Source organism: Rattus norvegicus, chromosome 7 (assembly GCF_036323735.1).
Source record: "Rattus norvegicus strain BN/NHsdMcwi chromosome 7, GRCr8, whole genome shotgun sequence".
Lineage (NCBI taxonomy): Eukaryota > Metazoa > Chordata > Mammalia > Rodentia > Muridae > Rattus > Rattus norvegicus.
In genome coordinates, this window is record NC_086025.1 from 20,548,240 (window position 1) to 20,553,380 (window position 5,141).

General features: G+C 41.1%; 1 long non-coding RNA gene across 1 annotated transcript; it reads left to right on the top strand.

The window, feature by feature from the left end:
* Nucleotides 1–229: 229 nt before the first annotated feature.
* LOC134479851 (uncharacterized) lies at nt 230–4,421 on the top strand. Its single transcript, XR_010053650.1, has 2 exons — nt 230–1,056; nt 3,130–4,421. It is a non-coding gene; the product is annotated as an uncharacterized LOC134479851 (long non-coding RNA).
* The last annotated feature ends 720 nt before the right edge of the window (nt 4,422–5,141 follow it).

Below are 5,141 nucleotides of genomic sequence, written 5' to 3' on the forward strand. Positions count from 1 at the left end.
CCAAGTTAATAAAGATGAAAAAAAAAAAAAACAGCCAGTAAGAATGGTAAAGAGCTAAATGGGAATTGGTGAAAACCATCAAAATGGAGCCTTATTAAAAACCAGTCTTTCAAAACTAACCCCGAGTCACCCATGTGCAGCAGCTGTTTGTAAAGAAGGAACACGGTTGCTTACCTTGAGAATTGACTTACTTATTTAAGGATTTGCTTTTTCTTTGTGATCTCCTAGCAAGAAAGCTCTCCAAATGAACTTGGAGGTAGAGAGCTTCTTGGTTTGGCCTCTGCTGGTGAGCAATTGCCGACCGTCTTCTTTAGGCATTGAAGTCTGCTCTCTAAAGGGCATGGCCTTCATGCCACAGATAAAAGCTCAGCATACCTAGCATCTTACATCAAGTTTCCTAGCCAGTGACGATAGATTTCCACTAGCTCAAAACACTAATTTCAGGAAGTCTGCAGAAGCAAATGAGCAAGGATGGTAAAGATTCTTTTAAGGTACCTTTCAACGTCTGTCCCACATTGACTGGGAAGGAAAGTGGCAACCAACCCACCCTTATATGAGTGTGAAGAAGCCAACATTAATCTTTCTAAGCTGAAATTTATATCAGGGGTGACTTGACCTACTTTCCTTCCTTACCTTACATGAGTCTAGTCATTTCTTCTCCAAGTGAACAACTAGCTTTTCCAAGACTCTGGGCCATGCTAGTCAATTTCCCCAGAGTATGCCAGTCACACAGCCCCTGTGTCATAGCTTGGATCATCAAAGCAACAAAACCGAACAAGGATAAGCCAGCACCTTTATACTTAGAAAAATCTAGTGACCTTTGGGGGCTCCCAGAGCCTGACCCACTAGCCAAAAAGCATACGAGGGCGGGGCCTACCCTTTCCCCACATATGTAGCGGATGTGCAACTTCTTCTTCATGCAGGTCCCCCAACAACTGGGGTGGGGTCTTACCCCAGTTCTGCTGCCTGCCAGTCGAAACTGCTCCCCTAACTGGGCTGTCTTGTCTGGCCTCAGTGGAGAGGACGCCTAGTTCTGCAGTGACTCAAGGTACCAAGGTAGGTTGTTTCCCCAGAGGGAGCCCCCTCCCTTCTCAGAGGAAAAGAACGAACTTTATTAAACTTAGATTGAGGGCTAAAAATACATTTTAAAGGAAAGCTTCTAAACATACAAACATATTCATGCTTTAAAATATCAAGAACTATATCCACAATCCATACTAAATTATAGTCACTTCCTTCCTTCCTTTTTCTCTTTCTTTCTTTCTTTCTTTCTTTCTTTCTTTCTTTCTTTCTTTCTTTCTTTCTTTCTTCCTTTCGGTTGTTTTGAGACAGTATTTCTCTGTGTGGTCCTGGCTGTGCTGGAAGCTGGCCTCGAATTCAGAGAGATTCACCTGCCTCTGCCTCCTAAGCGCTGAGATCAAAGGCATACGGTGCCACCACTGTCCATCCCACTCAGTCACTTCTGTCTTTGTTTACACATGCAGCTGGTGACAGAGCCCAGCATCTCAGCTTTCTCACTTTCTCCTTCCCAAGCATGCATGCTCAAGCACCATTTCAAGCATTTTGATTAAAGTTAATTATAATCCACAATTTCAACAGGATAGTCACTCCAAGTAAATAATCTTTTAAGGTTTTTATATATGCACCAGAAGTCAAATGTCTTGTAAGAAATTTGCATACCTAAAGTACACTTATCTTTGAAGTGAGGTACACGTATTGTGTTCTGATCAGGATAGCCTTTCCCTCTGGAAGCACTGTGACTGAAGAGAAGGCATGGGTAAGCAAACTTGACAGCATTGTTAGATTCCACACCTGTAGACAGAGCGACTCATCTCAATGTGAGACAGCCACACAGTACACAGGTACTGCCCTGGATTTTTATGTTAATGTTAGTTTCCAAAATGTAGCCTTAAGGACTCAGACCCAAGGTCTCTAAAAATAAGGCAATGTGGGTGAAATTCAAGATGAACACTGTCTAATGAACTCAACACTTAGCAAGGCTTACTGCATTAAAGTGTTTATTTGAAATCATAATTTAAAAAATAGTTATTAAACAACCATCTTTTTTTTTTTTTTGGTTCTTTTTTTCGGAGCTGGGGACCGAACCCAGGGCCTTGCGCTTCCTAGGTAAGCGCTCTACCACTGAGCTAAATCCCCAGCCCCAACAACCATCTTTTTAATGCCCAACATTTTTTCAAGTGTTTTTATGGAAATAATAATTATAAAAATTCTTTTTTTTTCCTTTTTTCTTTTTTTCGGAGCTAGGGACTGAACCCAGGGCCTTGTGCTTGCTAGGCAAGCGCTCTACCACTGAGCTAAATCCCCAACCCCATAAAAATTCTTATAGCCAGGCAGTGGCCGTGCGTGCTTTTAATCCCAGCCCTCAGGACACAGAGGCAAGTAGATCTCTGGGTTCTAGACCATCCTGCTCTACAGAGAAAGTTCCAGGACAGCCAGGGCTATACAGAGAAACCCTGTTTCAAACAAACAAATTCTTTTTTAAAAAAAATTTATTTATTATGTATACATCATATAAATTTCTGCCTGCAGGCTAGAACAGGGCACCAGATCTGATTACAGATGGTTGTGAGCCACCATGAGGTTACTGAGAATTGAACTCAGGACCTCTGGAAGAACAGACAGTGCTCTTAACCTCTGAGCCATCTCTCCATATGAACAAACAAATTCTTGAGGTCAGACCTTGTAGCTCAGGCTTTTAATCCCAGAACTCAGGAGACAGAGGCAGGTAGTGCTCTGTGAGTTTGAGAGCAACCTGGTCTACCTGTAGAGCTCCAAGCACAGCTACAGTTGCATGGTGAAACCTGGAAAATAAATGAAAAACTTAATACACAAATCAATAAAACTGAAATGGTCTGTAGTTGTGAAGTTGCAGATTCCATCATTAATTATCGTCATGTCAAATCCTATGTATATGGCTTCATAAACAAATTCTAGCAAAGAGATATTTATTATAGCTAAAATACTCTCCCTTAGCTATCTATGATCATCAAATAAAAATCACAGTTGAATTGTTTAGTGAATGCCCTCTAAGAATAATAAAATGAGCCAGAAGACCAGGTAGATCAGCCACCCATGGACCTTCCCCACTTTCTTGGTTCTCTTTTGCAGACACTGCCCAACCACAGCCCACACCTGTCAGAAGACCATGTAGGCACACCTCCCCCACTGTCCGTGGACTCTATGTCCAAGCCCCTTCTTGTTGCAGTATCTCAGCCCCCATCTCAGGCAGAGACTCCCTGATTGGCCACCAGAAGATCAGCCCCTGACTTGGGTGGAGACCCCTTTGCTCAGACACAGGATACATAGGCTGGAAGATCGGAGAAGCAGAAACTAAGGAATAAAATATCCATCCAATGAAAAAAGCCAGAAATTTGTACCCAGATCTAAATACACCCCAAACCCAGAAGCCTAGATGCCCGTGTAAGAACACAACAGCCAGGGCAACATAAGGGCACCAGCACACACCTATCCTACTACAGCAGGCCCTGATTATACCAACACAGCTGAAGCACAGGGAAAAGACCTTCAAGCCAACTTTATGAAGATGATAGAGGTCCTTAAAAAGTGAAGAAATTGCTTAAGGAAATTGGAGGAAATGAATAAATCCCTTAATGAAAGCCAAGAAAAAAACAAGGTGAAAGGAACAAGTCAAAATATTCACAGCCTAAATATGGAAATAAGAGCAATAAGGAAAACAAACTGGGGGAAATATGGAAATGGAAAATCTAATACATGAGCAGGAACTACAGTTGTGAGCATCAACAACAAAATGTAAGAGATGGAAGAAAGACTCAGGTGTATGACAGAAAAAGTAGACAAAGAAAATGTTAAATCTAAAAGTATCCTGACCCAAAACATCCAGGGAATCTAGGACACTATGAAAAGGCCAAACCTAAGAATATTAAGAATCCCAGCTTAAAGGCCCAGAAAATATTTTTTAATAAAACCATAGAAGAAAAATGTTCTAACCTAAAGAAAGGGATGCTTAAAAATGCACAAGAATCTTACAGAAAACCAAATAGATTAGACCAGAAAAAAAAAGCCGCCTTGCCACATAATAATTAAAACACTAACTATATAGAATTCTTATATTAAATAATAATTAAATAAGCATTAATATTAAAAGCTTCAAGGGGAAAAGGCCAAGTAATATATGAAGGCATATCTCTTAGAATTACGCCCAACTTCTCAATCGACACTCTAAAAGTCAGAAGGGCCTGGACAGACATCCTGCAGACTCTAAGAAACTACAGATGCCAGACCAGACTACTGTACCCAGCAAAACCACCACTATATCTAAAATCACTATATATGGAGAAAACAAGATATTCCATGATAAATTCAAATATATATATATATATAAATATCCAGAAATCCAGCCCTATAGAAGGTACCAGAAAGAAAATTCCAACCAAAGGAGGTTACTACCCCAATGAACATAGGAAATAATCTTACACCAGTAAGACAAAGAAGGAAAACACACACACACACACACACACACACACACACACACACACACACACTACCAACACCAACACCAACACCACCAGGCACAAAATTAACAATCATTGATTACTGATATCTCTCAATATCAGCTGACTCAACCCCCCCCCCCAAAAAAAAAAAACCAAACCAGAGACAGGCAGAATGGATGTGGAAAGGGAATCAATCCTACTGCTGCATACAAGACACTTCAACAGCAAAGGTAGACCTTACCTGCCAAGGACCAACTTCGGCTTGGAGAAGGGTTCCTGAGAGAAGGGTTATTTGGGAGCAGTGAAACTAATGACTCGAAGTCAAATCATGGGTTACAAGCTGATGGCCTAAGTTCTGCTCAAGATAGCTCCCTGGATAGCTCTCTGTATAGCTCTTGGATCTGTAGTCTGCTTCAGATACCTTTCTGCTGAAGACAGCTCCCTGTTCAAGACGGCTCTCTGCTAGAGACAGCTCTCTCATGCTAGAAAAATTTCTAAATGACCTCTCGATAGCTCATGGGTTTTCCAATCAAAGTCAGAAAGGTTTCTAGAAAGATTTCTTGGATTTTCCAACCAAGTCAGAAGTCCTGTTGGAAAAATCCTAAAAGTAATTCTTGGGTTTTCTGATCAAAACCAGAAAGCCAG